The sequence below is a fragment of the Peromyscus leucopus genome, chromosome 12 (assembly GCF_004664715.2).
Source record: "Peromyscus leucopus breed LL Stock chromosome 12, UCI_PerLeu_2.1, whole genome shotgun sequence".
NCBI lineage: Eukaryota > Metazoa > Chordata > Mammalia > Rodentia > Cricetidae > Peromyscus > Peromyscus leucopus.
The window spans coordinates 63,243,494-63,259,622 of NC_051073.1; the positions used below are offsets into that span (position 1 = coordinate 63,243,494).

The 16,129-nt window shown below is 46.8% G+C and overlaps 1 pseudogene; it reads right to left on the reverse strand.

The window, feature by feature from the left end:
* Nucleotides 1-211: 211 nt before the first annotated feature.
* Nucleotides 212-3,663, reverse strand: LOC114685396 (annotated as a pseudogene).
* Nucleotides 3,664-16,129: the final 12,466 nt, after the last annotated feature.

Here is a 16,129-nt window from a genome sequence, read left to right on the forward strand (position 1 = left end):
GTGTGTCAGAAATCGGGGGGGGGGGGGGGGAGGGTGAACAGCAAAAGTGAGGGTGTTGACCTATGACATCTGTGACAGGCATGTCCCTAGTAAGACAGCAGGTTCCTGGTTCCTGGAATGTCGCTTTAGCCATCCAAGATGACTTAGTAGCTTCAAGTGGTCAGGTGGTAAGACCAAGAGGAACATTAGCTGGGGCAATGAGGGCAGATGCTCAGGTTTGGACAGCTGTCTGCAGGGTAAACAGAGTGATGCAGGTTACCAGAGGCACCTCTAGGTTATTGAATGAAGAGGAAAAGATTGCAAAGGTGTCCTGTGTTTTGTCTGCCTATTGGTTGATTACTAATTGTTTACTGAAAGCAGTGGAAGGGTCCATGACGATGCCCAAGTAAACCAGTTCTGAGGTTTGCTGCTGTGGAATCATCCCTTTGTGCACTGTGAAGATTTGTCACCCGGATTGGTTTATTAAAGGGCTAAATGGCCAATAGTTAGGCAGGTAGAGATTAGGTGGGCTTCCAGACAAAAAGAGCACAGGGAAGAAGGAGGGGAGAGTTACCAGGAGACGCAGAGGAAACAGAAGATGAGCATGCTATGCTGAGAAAAGATACTGCCACATGGTAGAGCGTAGAGAAGAAATATGGGTTAGGGCTGGAGAGATGGCTCAGTGGTTAAGAGCACTAGCTGCTCTTCCAGAGGTCCTGAGTTCAATTCCCAGGACCCACATGGTGGCTCACAACCATCCTTAATGAGATCTGTTGCCCCCTTCTGGTCTGCAGGCATACATGCAGACAGAACACTAAATACATAATAAATAAATGCATCTTTAAAAAAAAAAAAAGAAATATGGGTTAATTTAAGTTGTAAGAGCTAGTTAGTAACAAGTCTAAGCTATCGGCCAAGCGTTTATAATTAACAGTAAGTCTCTGTGTGGTTATCACTGGGAGTGGCTTGATCATATATGAGATCTCAAAGGCCACCCCCACAGTGACACACTTCCTCCAATAAGGCCATACCTATTCCAACATGGCCACACCTCCTAATATTGCCACTCTGTGTGGCTGGTGGGACAGAAAACCCTGCCTATAGTTTCCCTGCTAAGTGTAACAGCTCCAGCTTCTTAGATGCTTAGTATATACAAAAGAAAAAATTAGAAGTCATCCTTGGTCCGTGTGGTGGTTTGGAAGAAAATGGCCCCCATAGGCAATGGCACTATTAGGAGGTGTGGCCATGTTGGAGTAGGTATGGCCTTGTTGGAAGAAGTGTGTCATTGTGGGGGTGGCTTTTGAGGTCTCATATATGCTCAAGCCACTCCCAGTGATAGAGTTCACTTCCTGTTGCCTGCAGATCTGGATGTAGAACTCTCAGCTCCTTCTCTAGCACCATGTCTGCCTGCATGTCGCCATGTCCCTCCATGATGATAATGGACTAAACCTCTGAAACTGTAAGCGGGCCACCTCAATTAAATGTTTTCCTTTCTAAGAGGTGCCGTGGTCATGGTGCTGTGCACAGCAATAGAAACCCTAAGACAGCCAGTAAATCAGACTCGCTCAGACGGAGGGAAGAAGCTACTTCACAGGTAGAGCAGTGCACTCAGAGATCTGGTCCCGAGCGGACTACCCTCCCAGTTTGCACATGTTCATGCAGGTGAGACTCAGGTCTCCTGGCAGCATGCCCAAGTGGGTCCAAGAGCAAGCTGGGAATTCCGCGGCCCAATCATTCAATCAAAGATAAGGCTGGGCCCTGCACCTCACAGAGGTCTCCAGCTCACCCCTGGGTGACCATGTGAGCATGAATACAAGCACCGTGCTATAGAATGCAGGTGACTCAAAGACAGGCCAGTCATGAGGGCGCCATTGTGACCATGCTGTGGATGGTAGTTAATTCCCACAGGGAAATAGCTAATCCCGTGGACTAGCTCCAGGCTATACAGCAAAAGCTATACTAGGCACAGTCCCCCTTTTGTATATTCAAGTTTTCTTGTCTGCTGTAGCAGACCCCCAGACCTTAGCACAACTGACTCCATGACGGAGGTACCACTCAGGCTGTAAAACCCAGCATGTAGACAGCACCACCTGCCAAAACTAAAACAAAGACCTACTCCATCAAAGTCCACAAAGTTCTGGGAAAGTCTCAAAATGTACTAACCTTGCTTTTTAGCTTCTGTAGTTCTGCTTCTGGCTAACTATTCTTGTTAACTGAAGCATGTCAACCCAGAACATGATTTTGTGCTTAAAAGCTCATCCTGAGAAAGGCTTAGGGATACACTGGGATACTGAACAGCTAGCCAGCTAATAAAGACTTTCTATTGGCTTAAATCCATGTCTGAGCATACTTCTTTAGTGAATACCCTACAACATCTAGCATTGCTTTATTTTTATTTGTTTGTTTGTTTGTTTGTTTGTTTATTCACTCATTCTCATCTATTTATTTGAGACAGGATTTCTCTTTTTGTAGTCCTAGCTCTCCTGGAACTCACTGTGTAGATCAGGCTGGCCTTGAACTCACAGAGACCCTTCTGCCTCTTTCTGCCCCTCAAGTGCTGGAATTAAAAGCATGTTGGACCATGACCAGCTTTTTAACATCGTTTTACAGATTTGTTTTCGTGTGTGTGTGTGTGTGTGTGTGTGTGTGTGTGTGTGTGTGTGTGTGTTTGCCTACAGAGTTCAGAAACGGGCGCTGTTATCCCCTGGAGCTGGAGTTGTCTGGCAGTTGTGAGAAGCCTGGCAGCTTCCGCCGCAGAGAGCAATGAGCCTTCTTGACTGCTGACCCATCTCCCTAGCCCCTGGTTGTCTTGTCTTTTTAATTATTATTATTATTTTTTAATGCATGGAGTTTGGTTCAAAAAAACAACCAGCAAACAGCTTCCCATATCAATCTTCAGCCCATTGGCTCCCAGAGGCCAAACACTCAGACCCCAAAATCCCTTTTGGGCACCAATAGTGAGTTGACTTTCCTTTTTACAATAAAAAAAAAAAAAAAAAAAAAAGAAAAAAAAAAAAAAAAAAAAAAGAAGAAGAAGCTATGTAGTAATGCATGAGCATGCCTAAAACTGCCTCAATGGACCACAGAGTCACATCATTTGCCACATGAAAGGAGAGCAGAAGACAGAGAGGAGGATGTGAGGAAGGAGCAGTATGGTTCCCGAGCTGGCCAGACAGCTAGTCTAGTCCTTCATAGAACCCAGAAACGCTGGTGGCACAGGTAATCTGAATGTCCCTGTCCCCGTGGTGCTGAGAGGGGAACCCCAGCCTAGCCGTGATTTGGGCCACGTTCTTGGCATTGTGAGGTCCTGCTGGTTGGCAAACACCAGGAGAACAGCATCTTAGAGCCCGTCCTTGGCCAGCATTCTCATGGGCCTCATTCACACACTCTCTGCGTTTCTGTCAATCACCAAGATCAAACATTGAGTGTTCTGGAAGTAGGGGTACCACATTAGCGGGACCTTGTCCTGAAGTCACCCGCATCCCACACAGTGAAGATGATGTTATTGTACTCAGTGGCCTCCAGGTGGAACCCAGCAATGGGAATGGTGGTCCCTATTTCAGCCAGCTTCCATTTGTACAGAACTGCTGTATTTCCTGCGGTAGTCAGGCCTACCATGAGAAGGTAGGTGCATTTCATTTTGTCAAAATGGCCCTTGAAGAAGTTTGCAAAGATATTCCCCATGCTTGCTCTGGTGGCTGTTCTTGGTTGTCAACTTGACTGTATCTGGAATGAACTACGATCCAAAAATGCAGGGCACACCTGTGAGAGATTTTCTGCTTGGTTTGAAGTGGGTGAATCCACTTCTAGTCTGGACCTTTGAGGTAGGAAGAAGACACACACCTTTATTCTAGATCTTGAGGCAGGAAGACACACCTTTAATCTGGGCCACACCTTCTGCTGAACAAGGACATAGAAGGAAGCTTTGGCTCTGCCTGCTTGCTCTTGCTAGCACAGCCATTCCTTCATTGGCTTTGGAGCTGACTTCTTCAGGATTCCATCATCCATCTCCCTAAAGACCAGGGAGACATCCAGCCTCGAGGGACTGAGCAACTACTAGATTCTTGGATTTTCTGTTCACAACTAGCCATTGTTGGGTTAGCTGGACTGCAGTCCGTAAAGCATTCCAATGAATCCCCTTTTTGAATAGAATTCTGTGACGCTAGAGAACCCTGACTAACACTTGTGGACAGGTGGAGGCAACATTAACGAGCGACCTCAGAGGCTGCTCTGAGCCAGGCTGGGGCTCTTGTTCCAGGTTGTCTTTGTGAGGCTACCTGAACTCTAGGCAGCTGAGATGACCTGGAACTTCTTAACCTCTTGCCTCCTATTTCTGAGGGCTGGGTATACCATCACACCCAATTTAGGAATCACTGGGGCTGGGACCCAGGGCTTAATACATGTCAGGTGAGTGACGCCCAGCCCTGGCCCATTTAGGACAAACTGAATCTGGGCTTACAGAAAGAAATACTCTTTTACATTTTTTAAAGGTTTATTTTATTTTATGTTAATGAGTTGTCAGAACACAGTCCAAGAATGGAGTCCTGTGAGAATGTTGAGTGTTTGTGAGAAAACTCCAAGAAAACAAGAGTCTTGTGACCTCAGTTTCTTCGGAACACAGAATTATTCTTGGAATGTGTTTTCCTGCTCCTCCAGGTGTAGCGGACAGGAGTGAGTTTACCTCAGCTGTTGTTAGTCATGTGGCTCTGTGGGAAAACATGTTTTTGCCACGTGTGGCTTGTCCTTGTGACTGCACACCTCACTCAGGTGGTTCTTCTTAACCCTCAGAGTATGAATTGTTGATGCTCTGAATGAAGTGGGCTATTGCACGAGACTTTAGTCCGCCTTATTTTCAGGCCCCTGTCTCCCAGGTTCATACCACCAAACGCATCGGTAAACATCAAGTGTTTTGCCTTCGTGTATATCTGTGTACCATGTGTATGTCTGGTGTCTAGGGAGGTCGGAAGAGGGCCTTTGATCCTCTGGAATTGAAGTTAGGGACAGTCGTGAGCCGCCATGTACATTCTAGGAATCAAGCCCAGGTCCTCAGCAAGAGCAACAAGTGTTTTAACCAATCGAGCCAGCTCTCCAGACCCGAACACACACTTTTGAAAAGAATAATTTTATTTGATTATTTGGGAATTTCACATCATGAACCCTGATTACACTCACTTCCAGATCCTCCCATGCCCACCCCCTCACCTTTGTGACCTCCCCGGCCCCCACCCCTCAAAAAAAAAAAAAAACAAACAAAAAAAAATGTCCAATTTGTGTTACCCATATACTCACTGGAGCATGGTCAAACTCACGGTGGCCAGCCCCTTGCAGATAACTGAGTCCTACCCCGCCTGTACCCGCGACAGATGCCATCAGTGTGGAGAGTTATACTTCAGCATCCTCATCGCACTTTCTAAGAGTTCTCTTTGATGACTTCCTGTTTAGGCTGTTACTTTATTTGGGGGTGGGGGTGGGGCTGGGTTAGGGGTGGTCACAGAAGCCTTCTATGTCCCTCTTTCTCAACTGTGCATCTGCAGTCATCATATCTACAGGTGCTTCTTGTTTCAGTCAGCGGGAGCAAGGACCGCGGACATCCATATGATCTCCGGCATCATCACGTGCCGTGGACCACAACATGGTCTCCGGTGGCGGTACAGAACACAGACATCAGCACGGCCCTCTGCTGCAGCACAGGCCATGGACACCATCATAGCCCCTGGGGGCAGCACAGGCCAAGGACATCAACATGGTTTCAGGCAGCACAGACCATAGATATCCTCATGGCCCTTGGTGGTTGACATTGGCCACAGACATCCACTTGGCCCCTGACTGAAACAGACGACACACTGACCCAGACACAGCCATAGGCCACAGCACTGCCCACAGATACCAACATGGCCCGCAGGTTGCTGCACAGGCCACTCCCATTAACATGGCCCCTGGCTGCTGTAGGACCCTGGACGTCCACATGGACCTCAGGCTTCAATATGGTATCTGGGGCAACAGACCACAGATACCAACAATGTGGCCTCCAGGTACAGCCCCGACCATCGAGGTCTCCCGAGGAGGTCCAATCCAGAAAATGGACCCTTCTTCATCTTGGACATCCTGTCAGTGCTCAGAACCAGGGCAATCGTGTGGATGGGCAGCGTGTTGGGGGCCAAGTCTGCAAAAGATCCAGGCTTCTGCACACCACCCTGTCTAAAGATCATACTCAGCAAGGACATGTCCCTCATCCACTGCAGCCTTCTCTTACACAGTCACCACAGTCCAGTCTCTAGGTCAGCCTCTCTCCACACGTTCACCGCTCCGCTCCTCCATCCTTTCCACCTCTCCATTCGATATTTGTTCATCATAGCGGTGTTAGGAACTGCAGTGTGTCACATAGTATATGCTTTTGCCCAAATGGCTTCTGTTTTGTTTTTTGAGACAGGGTTTCTGTGTGTAGCCTTGGCTGTCCTGGATCTCACTCTATAAACCAGCTGGCCTGGAACTCACAGAGCTCCACCTGCCTCTGCCTCCTGAGTGCTGGGATTAAAGGTGTGCACCACCACTTCCCGGGGAAATAAATGCACTTCATGGCTGTGGTGGTCTGAATGAAAATGTCCCCCACCCCCACCCTCTAGGCTCATAGGGAGGTGTGGCCCTGTTGGAATAGGTGTGGATTTTTTGGAGGCAGTGTGTCACCTGGGGGCAGGCTTTGAGGGTTCAAATGCTCAAGCCAGGTTCAATGCCATGCTCTCTTCCTGTAACCTGCTGATCCAGATGTAGAACTCTCAGCTCCTCTCCGGCACCGTGTCTGCCTACACGCCGCCATGCTTCCTGCCATGACAATAAGGAGTTAAACCTCCGGACCTGTAAGCCACCCACAATGAAATGTCTTCCTTTATGAAGTTGCTGTGGTCATCGCGTCTCTTCGCAGTGGTAGAACACTAACTAGGACCATGGAAGACGGTTTGTTTCAGTTTCTGTTCCCCACATACCCTCTCTATAGAGGTGATGGGGAATAGAACCCAGGACCTTGTATTGTACACTCTACTACTGAGCTATGCCCCTCGCCCAGGAGAGGAGTTTTATGTTAGAACAAGAAATGATCTGTCTCAGAGAGCACTAGCTCAGCCCCGCTTCCAACATCAACGAAGAAATGGACATTCTGAGCCTTAGGGAAGGATTCTCAGTCACGTGATTGAACTTGGATTGCAATCTCCACAAACCAGACACAAATCCGGAGCTCCTCTCTACCTGTCTCTGTTGTTTTCTGTGGTGGTTGGAACTGAACCTCAGTGAGCTGGAATATTTCCTGTGTCCCTCCTGGCCCGTGGTGCAGGACAAATCTCTCTCACCCAGGACTCATAGCCGATTATAAAATAATCACTCAGAGGCTTATATTAATACTAACTGGATGGTCTATGGCAGGCTTCTTGCTAGCTAGCTCTTTCAACTTAACCCATTTCTATTATCTATAAGTTGCCACATGGCCATGGCATTACCGGTCTGTTGGCATCTTGCTGCTCCTTGGGCAGTGGCTGGCATCTCCTCCTACCCTTCTTTCTCCTTCCACGAGCTCTCTTGGATTTTCCTGCCCTGCCATAGGCCAATGCAGCTTTATCTATTAGCCAATGGAGTAACAGATATCCACAGCGTACGGAACGACATCCCACAGCACCTCAGGCTTCACAGATGCTAGCCAAACCCTCTTCCAGAGGAACTACATCCACAATCCTACTGCCGACCTTCTCACTCAACTTTCTCCAACACACACACACACACACACACACACACACACACACACACACACACACACACTCACACTCACACTCACACTCATGTGCATGCCAAAGCTAAACTACAAAAAAAATATACAGAATGAGGCACTAGGGAGTGTGGGAGCCCGTTCTCGGGTTCCTCGTGGCTTTACCCAGCAGGTCCGAATAGAGGATGATCAGGACCACGGGCCTGAGTGCAGGTGTCTGAGATGGCCTGCACTTGGCTGTGCTGGGGGAGGAGGTCTTTTGCTCCACCCCTTGGCGTCTCTATAAAAACTCTGGGGCAGAGACAGTCGGGGCCCGTTGGAAAAGGTTCCAGGCCCTCTCGAGGCTATCCTTTATTTTCTATTTGTTTATCTCCGCAATAAATCCTTCTATCTAATATTTCCTGCTGCTGGCATTCAAGAAAACTCTGGGGAGCTGTGGGGTTGGTGGGTAAATGCCCCACAGGGGAGATACATCAGAAAGCAGTGCTTGGAGGACCTAAATTTGAGTCACATGATCCATGTGAGTAGGAGGAAGCCAGGCACAGTGGCATTAAACTGTAATCTCAGGGATGGGGAGGTGGAGAGCGGTAGATCTCTGGGGCCCCGCCTACTTGACGAGTACCAGGCCAATGAGAGATTGTGTGGGAAACAAGGTGGGCACGCCCGAGGAACACCGGAAGTTGTTCTCTGGCTTCCGCATACACACATATGCACCTACACACACCACACACGAGCACACTGCACACATACACATCATGCTGGTTTGTATGAGAACTGTCCTCCACAGGCTCAGGCATTTGAACACTCCGTCCCCAGTTGGTAGCACTGTTTGGGACGTCCTAGGAGGTGCAGTACTGCTGGAGGAAGCCGGTCACAAGAATGTCACTGTGTCGCTGAGGTCGGGCTCTGAGATTATGTGGCCTCCCCCACTTTTAGCTTGCTCTGTTTGTGCTCACAATTGGGGATGTTCTCTCTCAGCCTGCCCCCCCAACCCTCCGCCCCCACCACCTGCTGTCATGATGGACTCTTACTGGGATGGCTCTTTTTGACTGTCACCTTGACTACGACTGAATTAACTAAAACTCGAGGGCTAGGCACACCTGTGAGCTGTTTTTTTTTTTTTTTTTTTTTTTTTGTTTTTTTTTTTTTCCTTAATTAAATCCTTTGAGGTGGGAAGATCCACTTTTAATCTGGACACACCTGCTCCGGCAGCCTGTACAAAGGATGTAGCAGAAGGAAGCTTGCTCTCTCTTTGCCTGTTTGCGCTCACTCTGGCTAGCACGTCCGTTCCCTCACTGACATTAGAGCCTCTTCGGGGTTCCAGTGCACACTGAAGACCAGCTGAGACATCCAGCCTCATGGACTGAACAACTACTGCACTCTTGGACCTTCCATGGGTAGACAGCCATTGTTGGACTAGCTGGACCATAGCCTGTGAGCCATACTAATAAATCCCCTTTTTCTCTCTCTATAGATTCATTCTATAAGTTCTTTTCCTCTAGAGAAACCTGACTAGTAGACTTACCCTCTGAAACCAAATAAACCCTTCTTTCTTTTTTTTTTTTTTAAAAATTTATTTATTTATTATGTATACAGAAGAGGGCACCAGATCTCATTATAGATGGTTGTGAGCCACCATGTGGGTGCTGGGAATTGAACTCAAGACCTCTAGAAGAGCAGTTGGTGCTCTTAACCACTGAGCCATCTCACCAGCCCCCACCCTTCTTTCTATAAGGTGCCTTGGTTGTGATTATTTTTATTTATTTATTTATTTATTTATTTATTTATTTATTTTTTCCAAGCTGAGGACTGAAACCAGGGCCTTGTGCTTGCTAGGCAAGTGCTCTACCACTGAGCTAAATCCCCAATCCCAAATTTATTTTTACATACATTGGTGTTTCACCTGCACATCTGTCTGGGTGAGGGTGTTGGATCACCTGGAACTGGATGGAGTTACAGACAGTTGTGAGCTACCACCATGTGGGTGCTGGGAAATGAACTTGGGTCCTTTGCAAGAACAGCCAGTGCTCTTAACTGCTGAGCCATCTTTCCCAGCCCCTGGTCATGGTATTTTATCACAGCAACCGAATAGTAATTAAAACACACACACATTTTTTAAATGAAAAAAGTGCGGGGAAAGGAAGTCAAATATTTTAAGAGACTCCTGGGAGTTTATAGAGAGAAAGTATTCATGGCTTAGTCTTTACTTACAAGACAAACACTTTCCTGACTGAACACACCTCCCCCCCTCCCCCATACACTCTATCCTCACCCCCATCCCCACACCTCATCCTCACCCCCCACACCCCCCCACACACACATACAAATGTACACACCCCACCCACACACCACAACCCCTCACTCCCCCTATCCCCTACCACACGTACCTCATTTCCCTGACACGCACATCTTATCTCCCCCACACACCATATCGATATTTTATTTATTTATTTTATTTATTTATTTATTTTGTTTTTTAGAGACAGGGTTTCTCTGTGTAGCTTTGCGCCTTTCCTGGAGCTCACTTGGTAGCCCAGGCTGGCCTCGAACTCACAGAGATCCGCCTGCCTCTGCCTCCCGAGTGCTGGGATTAAAGGGGTCGCCACCACTGCCCAACGGTTTTATTTTTCAACTTGGAATCTTTATGGAGATTTACTTTGATGCAGGAATTCAAATAGGCATACGCCACCTTCCCCTCAGGGTAACCGTCAGCTCTGCTTTGTGTTAGTTTAGAAACTTGGAAGCACCGTTAAGTGAGGCAGAGGGGGATGATGTCACAGCTGAGGGAGCCCTGAAGCCACCCGGAGGCTCACTCGGGGTCTGTGGCCGAGTGCAGTCTTTGCCCAGCACTCTTGGAATGGGGAATGCCAGTGGACACCTGTAATCCCAGCAGTACCCGGGAGTCTGAAGCAGGAGGATTACCACAAGTTTGAGGCCATCCTGGGCTACAGAGTGAGACCTTGTCTAAACAAATAGGAACCTTTATCTCTAGACTTCTTTTCCCTATCCTGCCTATAGATGACAAGAGACTCACCGTGTGCAGCTGGAAACTGAAGGTTTGGGGGGCGGGTGCAGGGGAGGAAATCAACAAACCCTGCTCAAAGCTGTGAACGAATGATAGCCTCCAGAGTGAATGGGCTAGGCAGCAGGCTAGCTCCCTTGGACCCAGATAACCAATAAACAAAGTTGCAGTCCCTAGAACAGTGGCTCTCGATCTTCCTAATGCTGTGTGGGGACCCCTTAACACAGCTCCTTAGCTGGAGAGATGGCTCTGTGGTTAAGAGCACTGGCTGCTCTTCCAAAGGTTCTGAGTTCAATCCCCAGCAACCACAGGGTGGCTCCCAACCATTTATAATGAGATCCGGTGCCCTCTTCTGACCTGCAGGCATGCATGCAGGCAGAACACTGTATACATAATAAATAAATGAATCTTAAAAAAAAAAAAAAAAAAAAAACAAACAAACAAAAAAAACACAGCTCCTCCTGTTGTGGTGATCTCCAACCATAACATTACTTTTCTTGCTACTTCATAATTGCAGTTTTGCTACTCTTATGAATTGTAATGAAGTAAGTGAAAGGGTCATTCAACCCACAGGTTGAGAACCATTGCCCTAGATTAAAAAACCAAGTTTCCCAGAAACTCCTCTCTAGAGAGACAGATACATTTAAGAGTAAGACCTGCAGATACCAGTGCCCCGTGAAGTGTCAGAGCCTGCCAATTACTCCACTGAGGGGTTCTCAGGGAGACAAATGCAAATTACTCTCTCTCTCTCTCCTCCCTCGCAGATAACCAAACTCCACATACTTGGGGGGGGGGGTTCACACCTTTGGAAAAGGAAAAATGAACCAACTCAGGGAAATCAGCAGCAAGAACAGGAGAAAGCAGTCGGGCGATGGTGGTGCACGCCTTTAATCCCAGCACTCGGGAGGCAGAGGCAGGCGGATCTCTGTGAGTTCGAGGCCAGCCTGGTCTCAAAGCGAGTTCCAGGAAAGGCGCAAAGCTACACAGAGAAACCCTGTCTTGAAAAACCAAAAAAAAAAAAAAAAAAAAAAGAACAGGAGAAAGCCTCGAAACTATATTAATATTGAGTGATGAAATAAAACTGCATCTCTGTGACAGGAGAATACGTGGGTGTCAAAAGCAATATTCAGAGAGAAAAGCGTTCTTGAAAGTTAGAATTGCAGTAGCAACACTTTCAAGAGGGAGTTAGAAAATAAGGTTGAAAAACTCTCCCTGGAGTAGTTCAAGTCAACAGAGACAAGGCTCTAAAGAGTGAATTAACCGAGTCAAACAGCCCGGCATGCGAACAGGGCACCCCAGAAAAGCTACGGTCATAGAAGACGTCATAATCGCTCATGGAAAATGTCTCCAAGACAAACGGTCGTGGTTTTTAGATTTGCTTATTTATTTTTATGCGTGTGGGCGTTTTGCCTGCAGGTTCCTATGTGTTGCATCATGTGTGGGTCCCATTCCTCTTGAAGGTCAGAAGAGGACATTAGATTCCTTGTGGGCAGTTGGAATCAAACCCGGATCCTCTGGAAGAGTAGCCAATGCTTTTAATTGCTGAGTCATCTTTTCAGACCCAGAAAAAATATTTTTAGACAACTACCAAACCAAAACAGGTGTGTGTGGCCGGGCGGTGGTGGCGCACGCCTTTAATCCCAGCACTCGGGAGGCAGAGCCAGGCGGATCTCTGTGAGTTCGAGGCCAGCCTGGACTACCAAGTGAGTCCCAGGAAAGGCGCAAAGCTACACAGAGAAACCCTGTCTCGAAAAACCAAAAAAAAAAAAAAAAAAAAAAAGAAAAGAAAACAGGTGTGTGTGTGTGTGTGTGTGTGTGTGAGTGTGACTCAGGGTTGAGCGTCTGTTTAGTGTAAGGCCCTAGGTTCAATCCCTAGAACCTGAATAGTTAGGAGTCAGAAATGTAGAGGACTTTTCAATAATATAATAAAGAAAATAGCACCAATTACTTCAAAATATTACCTTCAAGGTAAAAGTATATATCCAGCCAAAGTTCATAATGTTTAATGGAAGTCTTCTTTTAAAGATAGATAGTCAGGCATGCCGGCCTGGGCTAGGCATGCCGGTCTGAGGTTAGCCTGGGCTATAGAGAAACCTTGTCTCAAAACAACCAACCAATCAACCAAACAGAAGACACACAAGATCTATAATGTTTACATTCCATTCCTCATGGCCATCTCTCACATTCCGATGAAACAACACAAACATGTCACGACTCTATGGCTGTGTACAGTGACCCTGTCTCAAAGAAAAAAAAAATACTGATGCGGTGGCCCACATCTGTAATTCCAGATGAACTTCAGCCCAAATCCCATTATTACCTGACCTCTATAATAGCCCCTATTTTATTTTATTTTATTTTGGCTTTTCGAGACAGGGTTTCTCTGTGTAGCCTTGGAACCTGTCCTGGAACTCACTCCATAGCCCAGGCTGACCTCGAACTCACAAAGATCTGCCTGCCTCTGCCTCCCGAGTGCTGGGATTAAAGGTGTGCACTACCACCGCCCGGCTAGCCCCTACTTTAACTGGAGGGCATCCACTAGACCCCGGAAAGTCTCCAGTGCAGTTACACTTGCAGAAGGCCGCTGAGGAAGGATGGGAAAAGCTAACGGTAAAACTCTTAGGACCTAAGTTCTCACCTTCCCAGTGCTGTGACCCTTTAATACAGTTCCTTGTGTGTGGTGACCCCATGGTAAAATTCTTTCATTGTTCCTTCATAACTAATTTTGTACCGTTCTGAATCATAATGTAAATATCTGATAGGCAGGATATCCAATATGTGACCCACCCCCCAAAGGGATCGTGACCCACGGGTTGAGAACCACTTAAAAGTTTTAGATACTTTTCAGCAAGATCCTTTCTCAGGGGACCTGGCCATCCTTTCATTCAAGGGATTCTAGATCTGTAAAATGACTTGTCTGGAAATTGGTTCACGGGCTGAGATTCCCTCTTGTCACGGCTCCATGTAGCCTTTCTTTCATTTGTTGGAGAATTTACTTGCTTATACAGATCAAACAAAAAATGCAGTAGGCTTCTTCCCTATTTCACGCTTAGAAACACCGTGACCGATTAGTCAGTACCAAATGTCCACAGGAGTCATGCCACCATCAAAATCACTTTTCCTGTGCTGGCCACCATGGGTCAGGCCATTATGGATATTGGCCTATGCTGCCCACTATGAAAACTACAATCATCTCACCTTTGGCTATCCAGGGCAGCCAGCCCACCTGGCCCCTGCTACCTCAGGGTCCAATTAAACCCATTGCATTGAGTTCCTCCAAATGAGCAGCAGCATCTCTAACCCTAAGGTCTGGCACAGGAAAAGGGAGACAATAAAGCTCTTCAAATGTGCTGGTGCAGGCTGGAGAGATGGCTCAGTGGTTAAGAGCACTGACTGTTCTTCCAGAGGTCCTGAGTTCAATTCCCAGCAACCAGAGTAAGTTCCGGGGAAAGGCGCAGAGCTACACAGAGAAGCCCTGCCTTGAAAAACAAACACGTGCTTGTGCCTCTCACCATTTCCTATCTTATAGGATGAGTGAAGGGCGTGTCTTCTGGGCCTTCCTATTATGAAGGATTAGGTTTTACACAGCATACCACTCTAGTATTGCAATTTCCCGAACCTTAAAATCCCTTCATCATGGTCCTGTCGGACTCTGGATTAAAGAAAAATAAGGAAAGCCGCCTGACCAAGGTGTCTCTGAAGATTGAGGAAAAGGAAATAGAGCAGTTGAAAGGCAAGCTTTCTGTGATATCCTCGCTGATGGCCAGCCTGGATGCTACCAAGTGAAGTTCCAGTGAAAGGCAGCATAAGACGTACATAGAGCGAAATCCCAGACTTGAAAAACAAAATAACAAGGATCTTTGTACATAGAGAGGCTGACTACATAAGAACAAAAACAAAAAATGATTTTAAATATATTAGTTACTTATAAAAATGTTCAAATATACAATTGTGAAAAAAAAAAATCCCTTCATCAAGACGGAGCGTTGTGGTCATGCCTTTAATTCCAGCACTCAGGAGGCAGAGCCAGGCGGATCTCTGTGAGTTCAAGGCCAACCTAGGCTACAAGTGAGTTCCAGAAAAGCACAAAGCTACACAGAGAAACCTTGTCTGGAAAAAAAACAAAACAAAAAACAACAACAAAATCCCTTCATCAAGCCAGGTGAAGTGGGCCTAAACACCTTCATTAGAGGCAGAGCCAGGTGGATCTCTGTGAGTTCGAGGCCAGCCTGGGCTACAGAGTGAGTTCCAGGAAAAGGCACAGAGCTACATAGAGAAACCCTGTCTTGAAAAACAAACAAAAACATCCCTTCAACACTAAGCCTAGGGATACCAGGCTTCTCGGCTTCTCCAGATGCTTTTCCTTAAGGCCCTCTTTTGACAAATATTTTAATCAACCAGTCAAAAAAACTTTTCATACCATTTTTAACTGTGCAAACTTCCACATTAAACCTAGACTCTCCACTTAGTGGGCCCATATCAATAAGCTCAGTCTGACCCAATTTTATGTTCCTTCCACATTATCCCACACCCTTAAATGCATTCCCACAAGTTTTCTCCAGACTTCTACTTGAATGCATTAGAAAACTCGTTAATCTCCTAGCAGTACAGCACACCTCCTCATGGACCACACTTTCTACCTCCCCTCTAGGAGCCTGCTCAGCCTTAAGTCTGGTTATAGGTCCAGAGGCAACTATTGGTGGCCCTCAGTGACAATCACTGCTGGTTAGGCAGACAATGAAGGGTTAATTTCCTCAGGTAAAGGCTGGGAGGGCAATACTTCAGGGGTTGGGTTTCAGGATAGGGATTATCCTGGGGTGAGATAAAGCACTGAGAATCGGGGAGTCATCCGGCTCAGTGGGGTCTTCCATGCCTGTCCTATTACAGCATCTCGTTCCTTACCAACCAATATATTTACTTGAACCACTCGACACCCTCCAAGGCTGGAACTTGAATTTTAATTCAGCCAATCTTATTGAGAGTTTCAGTTTGATTTTTCTGAAACGAGCTATTGTGGCTTCTGTAGAGAAGTTTCTCCTTCAGGGCACATTTAGACACCTTTAGACTGTTTATGTGTATCTGGAGCCTAATCAATTTTATCAGCGTTCATGGGTGTTCTTCCTCACTGTATCTTGAGATGCTAAGAAGCTGGTTAATTTTATTATAGAGCTCATGCTTTCCTTTATCATTTTATCCAGAGATGCTGGAAGCAATCAGCCAGCATCGTTATTTTCCCACACACTATCAAAAGTGCCATGCATGCAGCTACCCAATTCCTTGCTTCTCACAATAGGCAAATCAGGATAATCAAAAGCATTTGTCTCCAAGCTTTGTTCTCTAAGCTTCTAGGAGAGGCTTCAGTAACTGTTGGTGTAGGC